This window comes from Nannospalax galili, unplaced genomic scaffold (genome assembly GCF_000622305.1).
Source record: "Nannospalax galili isolate Female #2095 unplaced genomic scaffold, S.galili_v1.0 scaffold305, whole genome shotgun sequence".
NCBI classification, from domain to species: Eukaryota; Metazoa; Chordata; class Mammalia; order Rodentia; family Spalacidae; genus Nannospalax; species Nannospalax galili.
The window spans coordinates 4875649-4887159 of record NW_008356258.1 but is presented as its reverse complement, the minus strand read 5'-3'; positions in this window follow the sequence as shown (position 1 = coordinate 4887159).

The window sequence follows — 11511 nt, the reverse complement described above, 5'->3', positions numbered from 1 at the left end:
AAGCTGATTTAGCAATACCTTTTCAGATTTCATGTAGAAAGAAAACCACCATTCATAAAATTTTTTTTTTAGATTTACTATTCAAGAACAAATGTGATGTTCTGTCACATAATGAAATGCTTAAAGATGACAATAGTCTACTAGCACTTAAAAAACCAGAAGAATATTTTGAGTGCTTTTTAAGTATTCTATTTATTTATTTTATTTTATGTGTCCCAGTGTATTGCCTGAATGTGTGTGAGTGCACCCATGTCATGCAATGGCCATGGAGGTCAGAAGAGGCCATCAGATTCCCTGGATCTGGAGTTATAGACTGTTGTTACCTGCCATGTGGGTGCTGGATGGGTACTGGGAACTGAACCAGGTCCTTTGCAAAAGCAGCCAATGTTAAGCCATCGTTCCACCCCCTAATATATATAATTTTAGGGAGTCTATAATGTGATAAAGACAGTTCTCAATTTTTGCAGTATGTTATAATTGTTTATAACTATAAAATGTTATTCACTTTCATCCAATAGTTTGTATTGTTACCGTCAAAGACAACCTCCAAATTATGTAAGCCTCAGACTCTAATAAAGCTGGATTTGCCCCGGGGGCCAAGGAGTAGAAGTGTTGTTAGTAGACAAAGGAGTCATTAACTCCTATGATTTCAGACAAGCTGGAAAAGCTCTGGGATAAATTCCTATTAGCTCATTCTTTTGGGGTGCTCCTTACTCCCATGTTTTGTTCTGCTTTCTGATGCTATAGAAAAAGGCCTAAGACCAGGTAATTAATAAAGAGTAGAGATTTATTTGGGTGGAGGCTAGGAACTCCTCCAGCACGGTATCAGCAACTGCTCAGCATCTGCCGAGGACTTCTTGCAGCACCATCCCCTGTGGAGAGCATCACAGGGTGATTCTTCTTTTTATAATGCTACTGACCTCACGGTGGTAGGCCCAACCCTTACCCTTGAGTCCTCTTCCAATCCTAATTATTTCCCAAATGACCCCAAATGCCACCATCATGAATTTGTAGATTAAGTTCCTAACACATATCCCTTCTTTTTTATTTTTTATTGAGCTTTTAAAATTTCATACAATATTTCCTACTCACATCCAGACCTCCTCCCCTACCCATGCCTCCCCCATCTCCCCACTGAACCCTATGCCATACATGCTGAGGCTTATTCATTTGTACCCAAATGTCCTTCAGCATAAATGTGTCCACTGGAGTCTAGTCAGCCCAACCAGTGCTCGTATGTAAGTAATACTCTTCCTCACCCAGCAGCAACCAGTCTCCAATAGTTCTCCATTTAGTGCTGACCCATCACCTATTTCTCACCTCCCCCTTGGGCCCTCGTTTAACTGAGCTGACTTGGGTCCTGCATTGGATGCCACCTCTGCCACAGGCTCATAGGAGCAAGCCTCCATTGGCCTGGAAGCCTCCACCTCATACGTTCACGACCCAGCCCCGGCTCTTACAATCTTTCTGCCTCCTCTTCTGAAATTCCCTGAGCCATGAGTGCGTGAGGATCCATATAGGAGTCCTGTCCTATACTCTATAGTCTCTTATTCTCCCAAACTTGGCCAGTCGAGACCTTCTGTGTGTATTGCACTCTGATGTACACGGAAGCCTCACTGGTGAGAGTTAAGGGGTCCGTTAGCCCTCTCTCTACCCCTTATTCTGCTACATTCCTACAACCAAGGCTCATGGAACATAACGCTCCCCTTCTTGGGTCCACATTCAAATCTCCTGGTCCTTCTGGTCCCTAGTCTGCGGTCCTTGTTTCTAATTATCACCTGCAGTCTAGGTACTCCTTTCTGTCGTCACTCCATTCAGGCTCCAAACTCAGCACTGCTTCCTGCATCTCTAGTCCATTCTTCTCTGCCTATGCCCTGTCACTCACCTGTACAAAATCATCCCCTAGGGCTGAGCTATTTGCCGGGAGAACAAAAGCCATTTATATTTTATTGTGATGGTAAGCAAATGACTAGTTACTACATTATGTGAACAACCATATAAAGATATCACTATCTTCTAAAAACTCTGAGGTGGCTGCTGTAAAAAAAAATAGGACTACCACCATTTGGAGATGGAGAGACAGGACCTAATTTCACTGAAAGCTGGTGGTTGGTTTTCTCCCTGAAATATGGTGACTGTTTGGAGAGCTCTCTAGAAGAAGTTCTGGTTCTACAGTTGGAATGGAGGCCTGCTTAAAGACAACAGCTGCCTGCTCCGTTCCTATTGTTCACAAACTGTTTCCAAGAGGTTTAGATAATACAGTCATCCAGAGGACAAATATATAGGCCTAAGGGTACAAAATTTTGTAGCCATCTCACTCTAGTCCGAGGCACAGAATGAAGGCAACCTCTGTACACGTTTCCTGTTACACCTATCGCCTACATGCCGCAACAGACGCTTTTCACCTTAGTAGCGTGCCAGCCGCTCAGCATTATCAGTCTCTCTTCTCTCATCCTTCCCTAGGAATGTCACAGCACCTGCTCAGTTTGGCTGGCAGTCATCCTCTCAGCTTCACTCCAACCTACTTTGAAATCAATCCATTTCAGTGGTCCCAAATCTTGATGACTTGGGAGCAGTCAAAGTACTGGCCTTCAGGTGGAGATACTGAGTTGAGATTTCGGGGGCATAAGACTGGGACTCTTGGTCCTCTAGTAATGTCAATGATTTGCTTATTTCTTATTCTCAGATATCCTTTCTAATTGGCAAGTCTTTCTTGTGCTGCTTGGCTGAGACCCAAACAGTCAGTCAGCAAGTCTTCATCATTAATTATTTTTTGTAGCGCTGGCAATTGAACCCAGGGTTTCAAATATGCTAGGCAATAGCTCTACCACTGAGCAACACCCCAGCCCATTATGCTTGCTGCATTAACCTCCTGTAGAGAGTACTACGGGATGAAATGAATTTGGAGATTTGACATCTGGACTTCATTCAATAAGGGTTCATTATTATTCATCTTGACACTATAAAACCCAGAGACCAGTACCCATTCTGGGCCCATTTTCCCCACAACAACCAAACTTATCTTTGAAAATACAGTGACTATACTAACTACTTAGAGAGTTCCCTGTGCCTACTTCTCCGTTTTACCCTTCCCTTTTAGTCACAGTGTGCTCTTCCAGTCTGAAATAGTTCATGTTCTCAATGTATTGCAAGGTATTTTCTGCCCCATGACCTTTGCACATGATATTCTCCCAAAGCATTTTGTGCAATAAGGAGACTAAGAATAATCTTAAAGCCAGTAACAGGTGCATGCCTGCAATCCCAGCATTCTGAGGTGGAGGTAGGAGGATCATGAGTTCCATGCCAGCCTGGGTTACATAGTAAGATCTTGTCTCAAAAAACACCACCACCATCAAAATATTAAAATAGTTATATGAAAGGGTCACAACTGTTTTGGTTTTCCTACAGTATTATAAGGTCCCATTTAGTTAAGCACTTACAATTAAACATGCTGGGGGAGCACGGTAGGAAGGAGTATAGTACCATGATCCTAGATTCTCATAGCAGTAGCTCTCATCAAGATTCTTAGAAACCTGTGGGTTCAAAGTAGGTCTGGGATAAACATGGGACTCTGCCTGTTTACTGCTTTTCCAGGTGCTGTTGGCATTGGTCATCTGCGCTTTCAATTCCAACTGACTACACCTGCAGAGCTCTTAAAACCATATTTGCCTGGGCATACCTCAGACCACGTTCAAAGGGATCTCTGGGGACAGGCCCAGGCACTGTTATGGCAAGCTTTCCAGGTGATTTTGTTCTGTAAGAATCACAATCTCACACCAGCCAAACCAATCTTTCCCTCCTCTTAGAATATTCTCCACCTGTGGCTAATGTCTCATCTATCCTTGCATGTGAACTCAACTGTGATTTCCTTCCTGATTAGCTATAATATAACTGCCTCTCTCCTTCGGGAAGTGACCATAACAATAGGTAACTGATATAATTATGTAGGCACGGTTTCTTTGCAAAGCTTTCAGCTGCATGCACTGGGCTCATCACTGAACCCACAGAGCCTAACAAAGTACCGCATCATAGTCTTTCAGTATCTGCTCAAAAGAATGGAGCATAAACTCTCCAGGTTAATTCCCCTAGTTAAAAGAGAGTGAGAAAATCCTAGAAAACATGTTGAAAGAGTGGGCATGTTGGTGCGCACCTTTAATCTCAGCTATCGGGTTGATCTCTGTGAGACCAAGGGCGGCTTGGTCTATATAATGAGTTTCAGGACAGCTGAGACAACAAAGAGACCCTGTCTCAAAATAAACAAACAAAAAACTGGAGAAAAAACTTAACTGTTGACACCCCAGTATCTAGGTGATAGCTTCACCCATGCCCCAGCCAGTAGACACCCAGGTGTTCAGGTGTTCATAGCACGGGGAAGAGAAAGAAAACTCTGCTCGCTGGCTCAGGAAAACCTAGGAAGATGTCTCCTTTTGTGTTAATAAAATAAGTATCACTAAAGGAAAATCAAAGTCCAAGTCCTGATCTGCCCCTGTTTTGGGAAGGAGCCTACAATGACATCATTTGTATAGTACTTCAACACCAGAGGAAATTTCATCATCACAGTGGAGAGAGGGCAGTGCATCCCTACTGAAGGTATGTTTTCACAATTCCCAGAAGAATGCAAACCACTATGGTGGAGAGATTTGATGCCAAGAAAAGTAATTCCAAAAGCTAGATAGACATTAAAGCTATGTTTAAAATAAGTTTAAAATGACTAAAGAGAGCCAAGTGTGATGGCCCACGCCTTTAATCCCAGCACTCAGGAGGCAGAGGCACATAGATCTCTGAGTTCAAGGCCAGCCTGGTCTACATAGTGAGCTCCAAGCCTGCTGAGGCTAGAGAGAGACCTTGTCTCAAAAGGACCAAAAGACTGATGAAATAAATGAAGAAATAAGCACCTTAACAAACAGACAGGATGTTGTTAGGTAGCTAGACAAGGATTATACAAGCCTAAAAGGTGATTGAGGACAGAACCCCCCACCACCCACATGGTCGGCTTTGGATCCCATCTCGCATTTTCTGGTAAGACTAGAAAGGAAGATATCACAACTGCCGCTCTTAGGTCTTCTGATCAAAAGACTGGAATACTTGTGGCCTTGGGCCAGTACATGACATTCGTACCTGCTCTGAAGATTAGAATATAACATACTATTTTCTCTTCCCTTTAAGAGTAAATCCAGGGGCTGGAGAGATTACTCAGTGGTTAAGAGCATTGACTACTCTTATGGAGGACCCACATGGCAGCTAACAACTGTTTGTAACTCCAGTTCCAGGGGATCCAATGCCTCATTTGATTTTCACAGGCTTGCACAACACAGGTGCACTTACATACATGCAGGCAATACACTTACATAAAATAAAAATAATAAATAATTTTAAAAAAGAATATATTCAGCTGGGCCTATAAATCACTTGGCCAGGAGTCTACTCCCCAGGAAAGCTAATTCACCTGAAGACACGCTAAGGCGTTTGGAGGAATAAGTATTCCCTTAATGAGATAATATGCTTATTCTTCCCCTAAACCTCTCCTCCATGAAGCTAGCCCATCTTTTCTGAGTTCTTTCCCTTTTCTTTCAGATAGTAGCCAAAAGCCAAAAGCCTAAGCATGCTTTCCCTCACACTCTGGACATCCTACTTCTTTCTCAAAAGCTCCTTCCCTGTCCAGCACATGGCTACTTGTATACCACGCAACTGCTTTCCAACCTCCGTGGCTGAGCATGCCTGTCTTCCTGGACCCTAACTCACAAGGCATTGTCTTCTCTCTTCCTCTTTTCCATATCCCTCTTCCAGGAAGCTGCTGGGATCTTCAGCTTCTTTTTCCTCTCAAATTCTAACAAAATTATCCTCTAGCTCTTTTCCCAAATGTGTTTCTAATTTCTTTTATTAACAAAACTAAAAACCCCAAAGTTACTCAAATTCATAATATGAATAATGGGGAAGTTTGGGAGGCTTGAATGTCCAGCAGGATCAAGAAGTCCCAAGGTGTTATGTAGCAATTTCCTCCAAGATAAACATTTTCCTTGAAAGGAAGCTAGGATGATATCATGGGAGCTGAAACATTCCGTCCTACAGGGAAATTCCTTAAGATGTAGGATGTTCTAAGGAGAGGTGAAACATTCCATCCTGAAAGGAAGCTGGTTAAGCTCAGGAAGTAAATAACTCAAAAGTTTCAGGAAATCCCAGGAACTGACCAGATTCTCCATAATGCTCATTCCCAATCAGATTAAAGGAGTAAGGACCACTGAGAACCCTCAGACAGGCTGAGCTGCCTAGAGTGGGACAGACCCCTGAGCTGCCTGGAAGAAGAGAGCTGCCTGGGAGAAACCCTTTCAGTGTGTTGAGCTGCCTGTAAGTCAGCTCCAGGTTTCCAGCTTCATGAGCCATCACCCATACTAGGGTGGGCTTTTGGCAATGCAGCTGTTTTTAAGTCATTTCTGCTCCTGTAAGTAATATCTCACCCAAATAAGACTTACTGGTTCACCAAGTTGGACTTTGATGATATCCTTTCATTGGTCTGTCATGGGTTCCCTTTCTGTGGTGAATAGATGCTTGTATATGTCTACTGAGAAATAGTGTCACACAATATCAGGGAAGCACAAAAAGTGCCAGAGCAGAGAGTTTAAAAACAGAGAGCTCCACACTGGAGGGGAAGAGAGGAGATCAGTGAGAGGGAAGTCCTTAGGGGGCTCTCAGTTCAAAGACAGGAGAAGCAGAGTGCCTGTACAGGATCCAAGTGCCTCAAAGGTGAGAGGACTGTGATTACCTCAGAAGAGGCTGCAGGAGGGAAAGCTAGTGCTAGAGATGTAAACAGGCTATGCTGTGGTTTAAATCTGAACTATTTCCCACAGACTCATGTTTTAAATGTTTGTTTCCCAGCTGCTGGTGCTATTTTGAGATGCTGTAGATGTGAGTCCTAGCTGATGAAAGTAGGTCACTAGGGGGCAAGGCTTTGAAGATTATAGTCAGCCCCTGGCTTCTGTCACTCTCTTTCTTTCCTTCCTACTTTGCCGTGACGTGAACAGTCTCTGCGATATGCTCCCAACCCCATGCTTTCTCCACCCTGATGGATTCCTACCATTATGGACTGAAACCCTCTGAAACCATGGGCTGAGATAAATCCTTTCTCCCTCAAGTTGTTTCTGTCAGGTGCTAGAATCATAGTGACATAAAAGTATCTAGTGCTGGTATACTGTAGAGCTGGAGGAGGCTAGACACACCGATCTTACTGGAAGTCTCTTTCTCAATATACAGAACAGGAGACTCACTCCCAGAGACTCTATGAAGAATTGAGAATGGGCAAGGGATTTACTGAAAGTGACTGACTTTAGATTAGTGGCTACCAATTCCCTGAATCAGCAAGTTTCTTATCTGCCATCTAGGGGAACAGAGACTTGAAAGCTGAGTTAACTCAGTTTCTACAGCAGTAAAGTTACCATATAGTAAGACCTTCTGTTGGTCTTTGTAACTATGGAATCTATACTTTCCATACTACTTGTTAGATTTAGGAGGTAGGAAAAAGGAAGGAGTTTAAAGTTTAGAAATAAGAACTAGAGCCAGACCTGCAAGAGTCAAGGAATGTGCTTGCTGGATTCAGGAAGCCAGCAAAGGGCTGACAGCTCTTTTTCTGAAGAAATGAGTATCTGTGCTCTGAATGGGGAGCAGTTCGGTCTTATAGGAACTCTGCTGTGCACAGCTTTGAGAGTTAACTCCATGCTGGGATCTGGTGTCCCTGAGGGTGTCTTTTCTCAGACAGGCGGGTGAGTTATCTATAGCACTAAAGGAGACAGGTAGGCTCCACAAACAGTCTCTCAGTCCAGGGAGTGACCAGTTGATAGGCCAGGCTTGAGCAAGGCCAGGCTGCTAATTTAGAGCCAGATAGATCATCTACTTTAAGGGATTTATGGCTTTCCCTATGAGGCTTGTGGCTCTTCTGCAATTCACATATTCTATCACTGCTTAATAGGGAGGGTATTTTGCTGACTTTTAGTGAGAGACATGTTTCTGTAATATAAATTTAGCTCTTTAATCTCTCTTTTTATGAGAAAATGACTGTAATTATTTGTACATATTGAGTAACAATCTTTCCTGGAAGAAGGTGACATAATATTTTAAAATTTTTATTTTATGTATATGAGTGTTTTGCCTACGTGCATATATATACACCTATGTCATGCAATGCCTGCAGATGCCAGAAGAAAGCATCATATCTTCTGGAACTGCAGGTATGGGCACTTGCTAGCTACCAAGTGGGTGCTGGGAATCAAATCTGGGTCCTCTGGAAGAGCCGTCAGTGCTCTTAACCATTAAACTATCTCTCCAGTCCCGATACAAATTTCTGCAGGAAGATCTGTTTTTCTTCTCTGCTTGGTCCACCCACTGAATGTAGACGACATATATAGGCCATAATTGTGATAGTTAATCTTGAATGTCAGTTTAATTGGATTAGTAAAACATACACACCAGACACCTCTGGGTGTATCTGTAAGGGTGTTTCCAGAGAGGATTAATTGAGTAAAGAAGATCCATCATTAATGTGAGCAGCACTATCCTATGAGCTTTGACCTCAGACAGAATAAAGGAGATAAAAAGGAAAAAGCCAAGTGAGCACCTGTATCCCCTTCTCAGCTTCCTGGTTGACTATGAAGTGAACAGCTTTCTAACATGATATTCTATGTGCCTTAGCACATAGAACCAGAGGTCCATGGACTGAACTCTCCGAAACCATGAGTAAAACACACCTTTCCACTTTTTAAGTTGTTCCATCTTGTGATTTTCTTCACAGTGATGAGAAAACTGACTAATATACTGATCTCTAGCACGACGCAGCTGCTCAGCACGTGTACTCTCTCTGAATATCAACACACGGAGGGTCAAATGCAAATAACCCAAATCACAAATATTTTGTAAATGTTGTTTTTTAATTCTGAACAACAAATGGAATTAACCCAAGAGACATATTGCACTTGGAAGTCAGCCTTATCTAGACTGTCACAGTCATTGTCTTCCTGCTCTGCCTGCCACCACTAATTAGGATTCTCAGCAATGCAGAAAGCATCTTTCCTTACTTTACTCGTGCTGTCAGAGCCCACCTCTGCTCACAGTTGAAACCAACACTGCTCATCTTTGAAAGGAGCCACTTAAGTAGGAGGCAAACCCAAGAGTTTCTTTTCTCTATGAATAATTTTTTCTTCAACAAGATCTTCGAAAACATCATCATTGAAACCCCAAGAACAAAGAACTCCTGTGCTGGGTCACAAGGCTGACTATCTGAACAGGCCCAAGGTCTTTGTCTGTAGTGGGATTTTATTCGGCCATGAATTTGAGTGTGTCAGAAAACCTTGCTGCATTTGTCAGAACATTAAGAACCATTTACATTTTAAACCAAGTATAACCAGAAATGTGCAAAATATTTATGAGGAGAACTTTAAAGTAGGCCTGAAAGACATAAAAGCAGGTTTAAATTTAAAAAGTATAACTTGTTCTGGTATAGGAGACCTTACTGTCATAAAACGTCCTATCTCACAATTCTTTTTCTTCCCTTTGAAGCTTGACAGTTCTTATAGGAAGCTTGTAAAAATGTTCTTATGGGAAATAACATCCAGCTATTTCCCAGAAAATCCTGGAGGTGGCCAGCCACTGCTGGGAAGTCACAAAGCACCCTACTCTGTCGTGCTTCTTCTCTTAAAGTCCTTATGAAGAAGCAGCAAACTTTGTTGCCTTGGGAACCAATAAAAACCCACTGCTCCTGAGAAAAGGAGAAAGGAGAAAAACATTCAGTCCTGGCACAGAGGCAAGAGACAGTCCTGAGCCTTGGATCCTCTATCAATATTCTTAGAGCACTGTTCTTTCTGAGGAAGAGACAGGGAAGAACCATCCAAGACCCACCACTGATGAAAAGTGGCATTTGGGGCTGGAGAGAGAGCTCAGTGGTTAAGACATATGTAAAAAAGACAGGACATCATGACCAAGTGTGGCTTTTTCAGAGAAATGCAGGAGTACTGTGACACTTGAGCACCAGTGTAATTCACAGAAAAAATACATAATCATCTCTGGAGATAGAGCATTTGAAAAATTTGAAATCCATTCATGATTTTAAAAAAATCACAAACTAGAAATTCAAGAGAATTAAATATTTCATAAACATCACCCACTAAAAATGTACAGCTATAATATTTGATAGTGAAAACCTTAATGTTTTCAACCTGAAGATCAGTAGCAAAGCCAAAATATTATCTCATGACTCCCATTCGATATTATACTGGTCTACACAAAAGCTTTTAAAGCTAAATGCAAATTTTAAAATGCTAACATTCTGGGCTGGAGAGATGGCTCAGCAGTTATAGAACACTGGTTGTTCCTGCAGAAGACCCAGGTTTGAATCCTAGCACTTACATGGCAGCTAACAACTGTCCATAACTTAAGTCCCAGGGGTCCAACAGCCTCTCCTGACCTCCACAGGCATTGCACGACATGGGTGCACTTACCTACATGCAGGCAATACATGCATACACATAACATAAAAATAATAAAAAAATTTTTAAATACTAACATTCAAAATAATGAGATATAATTAGAACATAAATTGAGATATTTACTATTGTAAAAACATATGAAATGTTACATGCATATCTAAAACTATATAAACTGCCTGTAGTGAAATTAAAATACATTGATGATAAAATTCAAAGAAGATGAAACCAGATCAGAATGTTTTGGGAATGGGAAACTCAATTGCAAATGTATCAGTTCTCTCTGACATTGATATATAGACTTAGGTCATACCAACCCAGTCTCTGGTAGACTGTTTTTGTAGATATTGACAAAATGAATGTCAGATTACTACAGTAAATAAGTGAATGACCACAAAAGCAACAATATGTGAAATAGTTTTGTAAAAATAATAATTAAGCTTCAAATTAACTCTCCCTGACTTCAAAATTACATAAATCTATAATAAATAAGGCAGTATAGTATTGGAAATTAATCAAATTTATATCAAAACAATAGACTAAATATTTTAGAAATAATTTCTCACTTAGATGTTTACTTTTAGAGTAAATTCAAGAAAGAATATTCTCTTTAATATACAGTGTTAGACCCATTTAACATCTTTATGCAAGTAAGCCAATCTTGACCATCACCCTGTGGTGCAGGATATACAAATATTAACCTCAAAATGGATCATATACTTAAATGTCAAATTGTATTTATAAAATTACTACAAAAAGTCTAATAGAAGCCAGGCATGGTGGCACATGCCTTTAATCCCAGCACTCAGAAAGCAGAGGCAGCTGATCTATGTGAAATTGAGTCTATAGAGTGAGCTTCAGGTCTGTTGGGACTGCACGCAGACCCTGTCTCAAAAAAGACCAAAAGAAAGTCTAGTAGAAAGTATATCATCTCAGCTTATACAGAGACTCTACATAAATCATTTATAGAAATAATTTGTTCTTCAAAATATAAATAAAAATATAAAATTAAACTTGGATCATATATTTTGGAAATCCATTTCTG